The sequence below is a fragment of the Malus sylvestris genome, chromosome 9, assembly GCF_916048215.2.
Source record: "Malus sylvestris chromosome 9, drMalSylv7.2, whole genome shotgun sequence".
NCBI classification, from domain to species: domain Eukaryota; kingdom Viridiplantae; phylum Streptophyta; class Magnoliopsida; order Rosales; family Rosaceae; genus Malus; species Malus sylvestris.
In genome coordinates, this window is record NC_062268.1 from 3,689,033 (window position 1) to 3,703,367 (window position 14,335).

The window sequence follows — 14,335 nt, forward strand, 5'->3', positions numbered from 1 at the left end:
CCTAAACTCTTGCAGTTAACAGAAATCTCCTCCATGAGGTGTGGAGGATCTTCTAGGGAAGGAATCGTCAGCGATTCAAGGTCTTTTCAGCAGCCGAGGGACTTGCACATATATATAGATCGGTTTGGGATTGGTACCAAAATTTTCGAGATTTTCGGTTTAAGATTTTTTCGGTTTGGGATCGGAATTTTTTTGGTGTGGTTCGGGATTTTTAGGATTTTTTTTTCCATCCCTAATACCCAATGACTCTGTGTCAAATCAGACTTGCTTGTAACATAAACATAGGGTTTATATTGGCTTGGTATGAAATCTATTTTCATCCTTAACAAATCAAGCGTAGTAAAAATTCGAGAGGAGCAGTCAAGAATAACCGAACGCCATGCGCTACAAACGGCACTGCAACGAACATAAGCAATGGCTGAAGTTAAATCTGAGATTCTGCTGAGACACTTAAAAATCTCACTCAATATGTCAGGTTTCATGTCTCCTCATCTTCGAAAATCAACATCTTCCATTGCTGTTTCTCTTTTTCTTTTTTCTGGTCACCATCTCCATTGTGATTTAGTTGTTTCTTATGTTTAAGCAATAAGAGAGGTTTCAGGAGGTTGATATCTTCTAATTGTGTACGGACTAAATAAAAAACCCTAGTTCCGCAAGGACTAGGAAGGAAGTTATTACTTGGATTCCCTATCCTAGTGTAACTAATTAAGGATTCCTTCTTACACAAGAATAGTTTTATTACTTTCTTAGGAATCATATACATTGGAACCTAAGTCTTAATATATATTTTATGAACATTATAATATTTTTTAGAAAACTAGATTTTAATCGTCAAATAAGATGAAATTTAGAAAAAAATGTCGCATACAATGTAATCTAGGGGATAAAATTAATTTTTAATTTTGTAAAAATTGATTTTAGCCCCTAAAATCTATTTGATGTCAGAAATGCATTAAATTTCTTATTTTATTTTATGATTTTATGGTGTCCATGAATTAAATTTTATGAAAAATATTGTAAAACTTAATACTCATTTGAAATTCAAATGAATTAGCTTTTATTGGTTGATAGTTTGAATCACCAATTTATGGTGAGTGTCTTATGTTTGTACCAAACTTCACCAATCCTGAAACTACAAAGCACCGATCAACTTCATACTTTCGAGGACCCACTGAAAGAGTCGTGTTGATGCATTCATGTCGAAGCACAAGATTTTCTCTCCAACCAGGAAGCCAATCACAAACATGACACGTGACAACATCAGAATAAAACTCCTAGAGTCCCATATCGACAGCGAACAAAAGCTAGAAACTCTCATCAACTATTAAGGAGACCATTCTCCTACAAGTAAGGCCTAATGTCATTATTGTGCTTAAACTTGTCATTAGAGCCCACTAATGACAATTATGCTTGAACCTATGTATTGTGTAAACTCTTTACTATTAATGAGAACTCATCTACCCCGTGAACATAGCTAAATTTAGAGTGAACCATCACTAAGTGACCGGAGCAATCTAGCGAAGATCACAAACTTGGCATTTTACGTTGTTCCAAAGTCCATCCGATTTTATGCATTAGTATCTTATATAAGAAATATTTTGGTACGGACTTTTCGAGTAGACTTGTATTTTTGCGTATTTGCTTATGTGCCACTAATTCATTACATTATTTTTAGGTACGAACATTTCGGTACAATATGTTTAGGTACGGACTTTTCGGCACACTTATGTTTTTGCTTATTTTTTTTATGTGTTGCTAATTCATTCCAATATTTTTTTTTTTGCCAAATCATTCCAATATATTTTGGTATATACATTTCGGTATACTAGTTTAGTAAATATATTAGGGTATTGAAGTTTAGGTACACTAATTTAAGCAAATAGAAAATGCTGAGATGATTATTAGTCAAAAGCATGGTCTGAAATGCCGATATTATTGGTGATATTTCGCCGATAATATTGATTTTGTGAGAGAACGATATTTTCACACTTATCCACTGAATTTTCGTCAAAACATCGCGATATTTTAGGCTGGTGCGAATCGGAGAAGAACATCAGAGTTTCTACAGCTCCGGTCGACTATAAAAGAGCACCCTAGACTCCGATCTAAGTATCAAAATGAAATACAAGACGAGAGGAATGTTTTTATAACTTCCGTTTGTCGTGAAACGGTCGGAGGTGTTCGGAAAGTTCCTCGACACTCACGGCCTTACCGGAGCTGCGTGTGCCTTCCCTCGGGTCGATCTCGTTCTAAAACCTTGTTAAAAAAACGAGATAAAACTTAGTATATCTCAACCACACAACATCCAAGATGAATTGAGGTAATCCGGGGCTTACTTAATTGGAGAAGGATCAAGAGAACTTGCCGGAGAGTTCATGGGTTCCACTGTCCTAGCTGCACCGAGAGAAAGAGAGAGAAAGACGAGATTTATATGGTGATGATGATGTCGTTGACGGAGTACTACGAAGGGCGTAGAGGGCGCCGATGGGGATGACCGACTTGAGGTAGAGGTCATGAAAGATGAAGACAGCGCCGACGAGGCGCAAGACGCGGACGAGGAGGAAAGCGAGGGAGGAGCAAAAGGCCATGTGGGAGAAGGATCAAGAGACTGAGGTCTCTATACGTGTATGTAGGAGAAGGGAGAAGAGAGAATGATCAAGAGATCTGTGTGTGTGTGTGTGGGAGAAGGGAGAAGGGAGAAAGGAGAAGGGAGAAGGGAGAATGGAGAAGAGAGAATGATCCAGAGACTGAGGTCTCTGTGTGCGTGTGTGGTGGCGTGTGAAAAAAAAAATCCAAATAATTCAACTTTTACAACTTGTACAATTTTTGACAAGACAACAATAATGGCATGTGTGTCTGTATCTGACAACTTTTACAACTTGTACAATTTTTGACAAGACACAATACACTTTTGGACAACGTCAAAAGATTTTGCTTATAAACAACGTCAACCAATCTCGAATCCATATAGGTAGCATGTTAACAATTACATGCAAAACTATTTTGGGGATTTATCATTTGATGACTACTTTTCATAATACACTTACTCTACACATAGAGATGATGAAGATAGTGAAAATTTTGAACCTCATAGGAACTCTATGTGGTACTAAGTCACTCATGTATCTTACCATACAATGTATAAAGTGTAAAATATTGTACTAATTCATTATATATAAATGATTATGGTGTGTTTAAACTTCTTTCATTAATTACTACATATTTTATACACTCACAATGTTTGCCAACTCGCTATATAATCAACTTAAATAAGTTAAATCCATCATGCAATGCATTTCCTACCAATTTTTTTGTGATAAACTAATAGATAATTGACTAAATAAACATCCTGCAAAGTTTCAATAAATTTTTTTAAGTTTTTCTTACAATTTCCGTGATTTTTATTTAATTTTTATCGATATCGATAATATCCCGATATTTCCATCGAAATTTCCGTGTTTTTTTACTACTGATATTTCCGATATCATCGATATTTTATACTTTGGTCAAAAGAACCTTAATTACATTTTTAAAAGGCACAAAAATTTAATCTAAAAAATGTAGAAAGAAAGTTGGGATTCTAATTGTACCTTTTCTTTTTCTTATAGCCTTTCCTCACAAGATCAATTACACTTCGTCAATTTACAGTTTGTTTGGGCCTTACAACAAGAAGTATAACAACATTGACCGCGAGTAAACCAACATTCACAAGTTTGTTACACCCCGAGTCTCTCCTCTAAATCATTACAAGGCTACACACACCTCCACGCCCCAATGCCGAGCAACAGCCCTAATCTTCAACCCTTCGGTTCAATCAACAGTTACCGGAATACTGACAACGAAATCCGTTCCCAGTTCATTTATCATCTGCCCCAAATCCTTGAGTTTTCTCACTTCGATGGTGGGCCGAGGATTTCCGTGCTCATTTCGGGGGTAGGCGATGAAGTCCTGCCTCCTGGACGCCAGATTATGCTGACCCAAATCCTGGACAATTGCAAGATAATCAGCCTGAGGTACGGAGCTGTGGATTAGGAAGCAGTATTGGGAATCGAAATCTCTTCTCGCAACCTCCAGAAGCTGCCGCATTTGTGCTGCCCTAGTCACCCTTAGAACAAGTCCACCCTAAGGACTTTGCGCCAGCAACCAGCGCATTTTTCCACTCAAGTGAACAGTAATAGACTGGAGTGAACAGTAATAGGCCAAGGCATCTACACCCCTAAAATAATGCGCTAGCACCCAGCGCATTTATTTGGTGTGTTTTTTTTTTTAAGTTTATTTCGAATAAGATTTTTAACCAATTTCGGATAAAATTTCAAATAAACTTAAAAAAAATACACACTAAAATAAAATTACATACTCATCAAATAAACTTAAAAAAAACACACTAAAATAAAATTACATAAACTCATCAAATAAATTAAGGATGAGCTTTTTGGTATATTTTTTTCACACAAAAAGTATATGAAAGCTTTGGTAGAAGGTGTAGAAAATATTGAAATGTGGTGTAAGGTGGAAGATGAGGGTTAGGTATTTATTAAAATATTATTAATTTTTATTATAAAATAATAATTTTTATGAAAGTACTCTCTAGACTCCATTCTTCTTTTTCTTCCCTGATTTTCCAACTGTGTTGTCAAGCACAGTTTCACCACTTTTTCTTCCCTTCTTCTTTTTCTTCTCTTCAAACCGCCAAAACCCATGTGAGATTAGCCAAGTTCGGGCCTACCCCATGAGCCGCAACCACCAAACGAACCCAACGACCCGCAATCCCACCCAACCCTCCTCCCCGATCCCCTCACCCACTGGTGCGCCAACCAAAACTGTAAACCCTTTGCCGTCGATCCTCTCGATCCCTGGAGCTCCTCCGATTGCAACTGGTTCTCCAACGCCGCCTCCGATTCAGACCATGACGTCAGCTGCTTCGTCACCGATCTATTCAATCGCTGCAGCTCTGAGCAATAGCCCAAGACCGAGAGGGAGGGCTTTGGATATGGAAGCTTGAGTTGGGGTGGTGGTGCAAGGAAAGCAGAGAGCTTCGAATTCAGCTCAAGGAGGGGTGGCGGTATCGCCTGGCATCATGTAGGCAGGGCAAAGGCTCAGCACATTCTGAGCCGGCCTAGAGATCAGCTTGGACTGGGTGCCAGCCTATCTGCTCGGCTGGAGTGGATTGGCTGGGTGCCGGGCCAATAATTTGGCTGGGTGCTGGCCTAAAGGTTCCCCGGTGGAACTGCTCTTATAGTAAACAAATAATCATCCATCACGCTGCCTAAAAAGAAAGAAAATCTCATGGTCAGCAAAGGCGGAGCCATAATTTTTTTTTTTTGATGGGCTAGTTGAAAATAGTACCATAAAATCATATAATTTTTTTTTGCTTATATAAACATATAATAATCAATATAAAAGAACAACAATATAATAATGGGAACTTTAACGAAAAGCTCCCGGTACTGTTCACTTTAACGAAAAACCACATTTTTACACTAAAAAGTCAATCCTGGTACTATTCACTTTACCCTTTATTTTGTCCTTATCATTAAAACTCAAAGTTTTCAAGCCCTTTTCATTAGTTTTCCTTATAATATAAACTATTCTCAAAATTATAACCCTAACCGATAAATTCAAGGACCATATAAATAATTAACCTACTAATTAAATCAAGAATAAGTAAATAAAGAATTAAGAACGTACCAAAGGTGACATTCATTGAAAAATTGGAACGGAAAGTTATGAATTGTGGAGATAGGGATTTAATTGTGTATTTAAAGAACTTATTAATCTTTTCTTGAGTAAAAAGTGCATAGGCTAAATTATATAAGGTAAATGGTCTTTTTTATAAAGAATAGGATAAAGGGGACTAACTAATTCATAGTTTTTAGCATAAAACTATTATTTACTACCTCTCCTCTACTAAATATACATTAAATAATAATATGTATTGAAATTGAGTAGACTATAAGCATGAGTTTACAAAAGAATAGTTCTATTTACAAACTCATATTTACTTCCAACATTGCCCTATTAATATTTTGTCAGTGATCATTTTCAATTCATTCGATCTGAACAACCGACAATTAAGAGAAGTGTGTAAGAAGTAAAAATGAGTACATAGATAACACTACCTTTATAGAAAGGAGGTGGCTTGTCTGTCCTCCCATTTCCTACTCTTCCCATCTCATTCTGTTTGTGTGATCACGGTTAAGCCACGTCAACATTTTATATTGATTTTTTTTATAAAAATAATAAAACAAAAAGTAATAGGAATATAAAATATTGATGTGGCTTAACAGGGATCACACAAAACTAGATGAGAAAAGTATGGGAATGGGAGAGCAGACAATCCACTTCCATTCCTATCCCCTCATGTTTTATATAGCCACATTTAAACCACATCAACCTTTTATATTTATATTATTTTATATTTTATTATTTTTATAAAAAAATCAGTAGATGTAAAGAGTATGGAAATGGGAAAGGTAACAATCCACCTCCTTACTTAATCGCCATATTTCGTTTGCTTTTCGCATATCTGAGACTAGCGTTTTTAATCTTCCGTTTGTTTCCGTATGAGACTTTGTTTTCTGTGGTTGCATCGCTTCGTCGTCTCTCTTTTTTTTTTCAAATTATTAAGCATGTTGCTTTGTTGTTCACAAATTAGCCGTCAAAGTTGTTTGCTTGAAAACAAATTAAGGGTTAGAAGTTTCTACCGGTTTTTAATTCGGTCGGAACTTCTTCTGGGCTGATCTAATCTAACGTTTCCCGGTGAGTTTTGCGTGTTTGTTAGCGCACCTGTTTTTATTTTTTATTTTGGTGGTTTTCGATTTACAGATGAATGTTGCATTTATATTTTGCTTTTGTAATTTTGGGGGTTATGTTTTTTAATTTTGCCTTTGTAATTTTGTGGATTTTCTGTGTGCGCTTGGATGCTGCGTGTGAGTATCTGATGTGATTCGATTTTCAGTTTCAGGGAACGGTGCTTTTGGAAATTTGGGGCTTTCGTCTCCAACCTTGGAACCCCTTCGTGTTGAAGGTATATAATATACGCGTTTCCTTTTGGGTTTTTTACTGAACAATTTTTTTTTTCTCTCTTTTATTTGCAGGTGTGTTATTTGTTTAAATTTTGTTTTCTAATTTAGGGAGTTTTGTTTATCTGTTTACCGTATCCTTTTCAATTTTTTCATGTTTTGTTGATCATAATTTCCAGTGTTGCATTGCATTCCAATGTAGAATGTTGAGCCTTTATGTAAAAGAAGACTAATAAGTATTATGACATAAGTAATGTGAATATTTTTCATTTTGTTTCTCTCTCATGAGGAATTCCAATGCAAGGGCTTGCATCTGTAGTTACTGAAATTAGTAACTACAGTGGACATGGGCGGGATCAGATAGATAACCTTAGGTCCCATGGTGACTTTAACAGCATCCGCAAGCTCTTCGACACCATTGAGCATGAGGGCTTGGGCTTGCACCACCAATTTAATGTCTTTGCCTGCATAGTTTCTGCTCTAACATAGCCTACCACCAATCTGAAACACAAACCAAACCCACAAAACACATCACATAGAGTTCTTTGAAGGGAGAAAGCTTTGCATTTCTTTAATCAATAGACCCTTTTAAGCAAGCAACCAAACACACCTGCTTGGTACGGTTCCTGTCAATCCTACAAACACAAAAAAAAATCAATAAGCCTACATAAGTAAGTGGATAAAAAATTAGCACATAGCACCTTTCTACAAACATCTGTTCCAGATAGATCATATTGAATTCACGGTTGAGTCCTTTCGCCCTCTCTAGAATTTGTTTGCGATTCTCCATTATTAACACCCTTTTTCTTGCTAGAAATCAATCCTGCGACTTTGTTTGTGCCCTTTTTGAATTTGATTGGAATCTGTTTTTAACCTACATAACCTGACGTTTTTTGTTGAGTTTTCTGGCTTTTTTAGTATACCTGATTAAATTTTTTTTTTTTGGTGATTTGCGTGTAGCTGTATGATCTGGTTTGATTTTTTGCTTTCAGGAAACGTTGGTCTTCGAATATTGGGGTTTTTGTGTGCAAGCTTGCAAGGATGCAAGCCCTTTGTGATCAAGTATGTATTTTTTCTTTGATTAAATGTTTTTATTTTCAGTTTTATAAGCATTCATCTTTTACTAATTGTCTAACAGCTTCCATGGGATCCTGCCCTATGTTGTTACTTCGCGGTTACCTCCATTGGGTTAAAAAAACCACAGACGCAATGTAAGTCTGAAAACTAATCAAAAGGTTGTAGAAATTTTTTTTATTTTTTATTTTTTATTTTTTTTATCAGTAAGGTTTTTAAAAATTCGGATCATGTTTGCATTTTATCCAATCTCATGTTCTAGCAATGCTTATAAAGATGACCTTTAGTTTATCAAAGGACTCTGGAATGGTAGAAAACACAAAGGGTCTGCAAGAATTGAGTTTTATTTGTTTTGTTTCATTGAATATAGATAGGAATTCAAAGAATGATAAAAATTCTTACATTTTGTTCCAGAAGTTGCAATTTCAATCCTACTCCTAGATCGACTAATTTCTCAGACGGCCACTGACTAGAGCTTGACATTCAGATTCAATGGCTAGATTGGCAACAAATTTATTGGGAAATGCATCTTCAAAGGTATGCCTCTGGAGCAAAGTTAAAGGTAAGAGATTATTTTGTTAGCTTTGATAAAATTATTTGTCAGCCATTTTAGTTTTTAGCAATTATGAGATTATTTCTTATTGAATATTAGTTGGCTTAAACTTTCTTACGTCTTAACTATCAATGTACAAACGTAACAATCATTTACATAAAATTCACAAATTGTAGTGTCAATTTGAAGTTAACGTAATGATCTTTGAAAATGTCAAAACTCACATTGACATAAACCTTTTGCATATTTGTAAAATCTCTTGAGATCACCTTCCAACTTAAAATTAAACTTATATTTAGCAAATTTTATGTATCAGTACTAAAATTTTCAATACGAAACGAAACTGCATGACTTATATATTGAAGACACTGAAGTTGGGGTAAGTCATCATATCACTCTCAAAAAATTTTATTACTTTAGTGATTGCAAATTTGGTTCACACTGGAAACTATTAATATTCAATGGTTTTTTAAATTATCGACCCAACCAAAGTGGGTTCCTGTATTATGTATTTGACAAATAGAATTGTAATCTTATGTATATAATTAACTAATAATATGATTTTTTTTTATTGTTCAGGTGGTATTATGTAGTTGTTGTGATTAGAGAGCTATTTTGCTCCTTATTTTGTACCTTAATGTCCAACTTTTTACATGTTTTACACTATTAGAACCCGCAGCAACGCGCGGGCATTATGACTAGTTCCATCTAAAATCGCCTGCAACTCGACTTGAAGAGGGGAAGCATCAAAGAAATGCCTTGCTAGACCTAGACCTAGACCATCAACCAACCTCCCTCTGTGGTCTCTAATGACAACTCCATACCCTGCCTCCTCGGAGGCTTTATCCCATGCACCATCACAATTTACTTTGAGAAAACCAGCTGGGGTAGGAGACCATGCCGAATGGGGAGAAAGTGGGATGTGGGAGAAATCACCAAGCAATAGTAAACACGCAGATGAAAACAAGGAATTGCGACAAGGGTGACCGTGAGTTTCTGAGTTACCACGCATATGGGCACAAGGTGTCTACGTTATGCAGAGAAAAAATGGAGAGCAAGACTCATAAAACACAGCAAGATTAAAGATTAAGAAACAAATGCTTGTTATTGCGTTATGCCATTTCTAGCTCTCCTAACCATCCGTCTGGTCACATAACCACTCAACAAACATACATTCACAACAACACAGTAAATCACAATTTATACTTGCACAAGATTTTTCAATTGGACCAAACATAACCCAAACAAATGTCTAAAAATAAAAAATATAAATTTCACAAGAACACAGTAAATCATAATTCATACAATTTCGAAAGATTTGGATTGAACATCAAATTAACCTATAGCCAAAGGCATTCTCTACAGAGGTTTATGCAGTCAAACACAAAAAAAATCACAAAAACACAGTAAATCTGAGAAGATTGACTGAAATTATAGAGTATTACCTTCAATGATTGCTTGCGAATGTAGAGAACGAATCCAATTCCGAAATCTGGTGACGGATCCCTTGCTTCCAATTCAATTTGATTCAAATGATCTGCATCAAAAAAATATGATTAGTGCTTTTAATATTCATATCATGAATTAAGCTCCACAATTGGATTGAAATTCGAAGAAAAATGACCGGAAATTACCTCACTGCCTTCAATTTCTTTTGTTTCTTGATTTCGAAAATCAAGCGGGAAGAACGAAGGAACGCGAGGAATGTTCTGCATCAATAAATCATAGTTAGGGCTTCGACATTCATACTATAAATTGAGCTACACAATTAGATTGAAATTCAAAGAGAAATGGCTAGAAATTACCTCGTTGCCTTCGATTTCTTTCGTTTCTTGAGATAAAGGCCCTGTGACCCGATCTATAAAAGACAGACGAGTTCAATTTTCGTCGCATTCCTCGTGTTCCTTCGTTCTTTCCGCTCGATTTTCAAAATCAAGAAACGAAAGAAATCGGAAGCGTCGAGGTAATTTCCGACCATTTCTCTTTGAATTTCAATCCAATTGTGTAGCTCAATTTATAGTATGAATGTCGAAGCCCTAACTATGATTTATTGATGCAGATCATTCCTCGCGTTCCTTCGTTCTTCCCGCTCCATTTTCTAAATCAAGAAACGAAAGAAATCAGAGGCGGCGAGGTAATTTCCGGCCATTTCTCTTTGAATTTCAATCCAATTGTGTAGCTCAATTTATAGTATGAATATCAAAGCCCTAAGTATGATTTATTGATGCAAATCATTTGAATTGAATTGGAAGCGAGGGATCTGTAGCTAGATTTTGGAAGTGGAATAAGCTTCGTTCTCAACACTCGCAAGCAATCGTCGAAGGTACTAGTTTGGATTTCAGTCAATTTTCTCGAATTTACCTTTGTAGAAAATGCCTTTGGCTGTGGGTTAATTTGATCTTCGTTCCAAATTTTTTGAAAAAGCATAGATTCTAATTGACCCTGTGCTGTGAATTTTTATCGTTATTTATTAATTTTGACATTTGTTTGGGTCATGTTTGTTCCAATTGAAAATCTTGTGTGAGTAGAGCTTGTGATTTACTGTGTTGTTGTGAATGTATGTTTGTTGAGTTGTTATGTGGCTAGACAGAAGGCTAGGAGACCCCAAGAGTAGGAGAGCTAGATATTGCATAACGCGGTAAATGTATATTTGTTTTTTAGTCTTGATCTTGAATCTTGCTGTGTTTTTTGAGTCTTGCTCTCCATTTTTCTCTCCCTTGCATAGTGCCCGCCTGTGTGGTATTTGAGAAACTCGCGGTCACCCCTGTTGCAATTCCTTGCTTGCTACTTCCACAACTACCAACCAACCTCACGATTCACATAATCTTTTATTTCTGTATGGATCCCAAAACTTTTGACCCGCACAGATTTTATCCAACCCCAATTCCACAATCAAAGCAGGAAAATAAAATTAAATGGAAAATCGGTTATCTTTTCTCCCAGATATCAGTATCTCAGTCTGAAATGGTGTGGTTTGGCAGTAGCAGGGCATACAAACCAAACCCCCGGTCTATCACCTCTCTGGACTGCTATATTTTAGAAACCAGGTAAGTAAAGTATGTCATTAGTTCATGTAAAACCATGCATTAACACAGGCAAAACCCTAATTAATAACAAAGGTTCCCAGATTACTAATTGTGCAAGAAAAACTATCATACCTGGAGCAGCCATTTGTTGAGACTGAAAATGGAATTCTTCTACTTGTTAAAGACCTTAAGTTTCAAACGTGGTAGAACCCTAGTTTGTTCAGAACATCTTCTTTGCGAGCAGGGAATTCAATTACATAGGCATAACCTTTATCAACTTCCATCTATCATGGGGATTGGTTTCAAGCATTATGAGTAGTTAGTGGATCGTCGGCTATTTCTTTCTGTCAAAGACATCCGCATCTCCTTGTTTGTAAGAAGCGGTCCACCTTTACAACTCTTAAATCAGTTTGTGCACCATGATAACTACATTTCATCCGTATCATGTTAGTCAAGTCCAATTAGGTTCCTAACAGTATAGACATCAAGAAACTCATGATTTACTGCTAATGAGAGGGGATGGATTCTATCTAACTGGGCTTTCACCCTTTGGCACGTATGGACAAGATGCTCCTTCGTTTACTATTGATTGGTAACTTCTCCCCCATCCCACTTTCTCTCCATTCGGCATGTGCTCCTTTCCTATCTGGTTTTCTCAAAGAAAACTGTGATAGTGCATGAGATAAAGCCTCCCAGGAGCAGGGTCTGGAGTTGTCATTAGAGACCACAGAGGATCAGTGACTTTTGGATCTGATTCTAAGCCATCATTTGAGTTGGTCAAGAGCATGAATGGCCTCTCAAACGGGCAGGTTTACTTCTTCTCGGGGAGATTGGCAAGTTCAAGACATCATTTTTCATTACTTCGCTGGTTTTTCTTGCCTCTATGAATCTTGCTGTGTTTGAAGTTGGTTATTTGTTTTGCAGCCTCGAGACAACAGAACTCCAAATGGAACGACTATGATTCTGCAACATTGTTTCCTATATCACATAGGCATCCCATGTACATGCCTCCTGGCAATAGAGTCATCTGGTAACCTCCGTTGAAAGTAATCAAGTTGTCCGACTTGATTCCCTCCAAGGCACATTAGTGGTAACGTCACCCAAAGTGGAGGTGGTGCTGATGCCCCGACATGATTTATGAAGGGGTGTGATATCCACACATTCTATATTACTTATCACACACCTTCTTAATTTTCGGCCGTCGAATCGGAAGAATTGAAGAAGATCAACGGATATAAATTATCAAGGGATAGTGAGAAGTAAAATGAGGTGTGTGAATAGCACACCTCTTCATGAATGATGGGAAGTGAAATGAGGAAGAAAAGACTGAAACTTAACAAAATATAAACCAAAATTAACAGGTGTACTTACGTTTATTGAATAATGAGTTCTTTGATTCTTTGCACTTTTATCAATCAAGCATTTCGATTTTACGTTCCATGTTCTTTCAAGAGTGATTTTCTTGGAGGGGAAGGACTGAATAACTTGGCCCCTACCATCCATCTCAAGTGTTGCTACTGTATCAGCTTCAGCCATTGTTGATTCATAAAGGGTATGATATTCACACATCATATTTTACTTCTCTCACACCTTTTTAATTTTCGGCCGTCGGATTGGATGAATTGAATAATATCAAAGGACATAAATTAACAAGAGGTGAAAAGGGATGTGTGGATAGCGCACTCCATTCATAAGCGCCACCTTGTTTTGCTACAGAGTGATCTTTCCACGTACGAAATGGCAAAATCCTGTCTCTGTTTTCCTGAGACCATCAAAGGAAACTTAATTTTACTCATCACAGCCGAAAACAAAAATGCAACTATAAAAACCAAAATTTCAGTGCTATTACTAGCTTTCTTCGTGAAACTTACCAAGTTATTGTTGAGCGCAGGAGGAAGAACTGCCCCATCTCCTCTTTCCTCCAGGAAGATGACAATCATTTCGATAATGCCTTTTGGGTCCATGATGTGGAAAGCTCTTACTCACATATCTTTCTCTGGTGAATGCAGACAACGTTCACATACAATAGCAGGACGACGGGAAGGAAGCTTTAGATTTATACACAGTGAACAAAAAAATGAAGAAGACAAATAGACATAGGGTCAGTAAAACAATTTCGGTTAGAAATGTGACCAGGGCCGTCTCTGACATTTTGGGAACCCTGTGCGAATTTAATAAAAAGACCCTCCTTATTTAAAACAAAAAAATTGTTGTTGGACAATATATCCATACAAAGCTCAACAATCAATATCCAAACTTAATTGAAATCAGCATCCCACTTACAAATTGAATAATCTCCAAAATAAAGTCATGATTTTGGGTTCATCTTTTAAAAAAATGGAGCACAGCTAAAATAGAGATATGAAAATACATTTGTATTTGTGGAAGAAAGTAATACACAAGTTAGTTTTTTATTGCTTAATAGAAAAGTGGAAGAAAGTAGTATATAAGTTTTTTATTATTAAAAAAAAGAAGAAAATTAATATATTGAGTTCAAGCTTCGCTTAACTAATTGTAATGATGCTGATGATTTTTCTTTTCAGCTTAAAACTTTTTTTTATTAGAAATTTATACTAATGTGTAATATAAGGGAGGATCAAAAAATTTGGGGCCCTATGCCACTGCACCTTTTGTGCACCCCCAACGCCCCCTCTGAATGT

General features: G+C 36.4%; 1 long non-coding RNA gene across 16 annotated transcripts; it reads left to right on the forward strand.

Moving 5' to 3' along the window:
- Positions 1–6,489: 6,489 nt before the first annotated feature.
- LOC126583848 (uncharacterized) lies at positions 6,490–14,026 on the forward strand. 16 transcript variants are annotated; one of them, XR_007609862.1, is made up of 7 exons: positions 6,490–6,759; positions 6,959–7,027; positions 8,015–8,084; positions 8,161–8,233; positions 8,511–10,783; positions 10,902–10,972; positions 11,593–13,113. It is a non-coding gene; the product is annotated as an uncharacterized LOC126583848 (long non-coding RNA). The 16 variants fall into 16 exon arrangements; XR_007609860.1 differs by having other exon boundaries at positions 8,511–10,612; positions 10,709–10,783; positions 10,902–13,113; XR_007609848.1 differs by adding an exon at positions 13,567–14,026 and having other exon boundaries at positions 8,511–13,227.
- Positions 14,027–14,335: the final 309 nt, after the last annotated feature.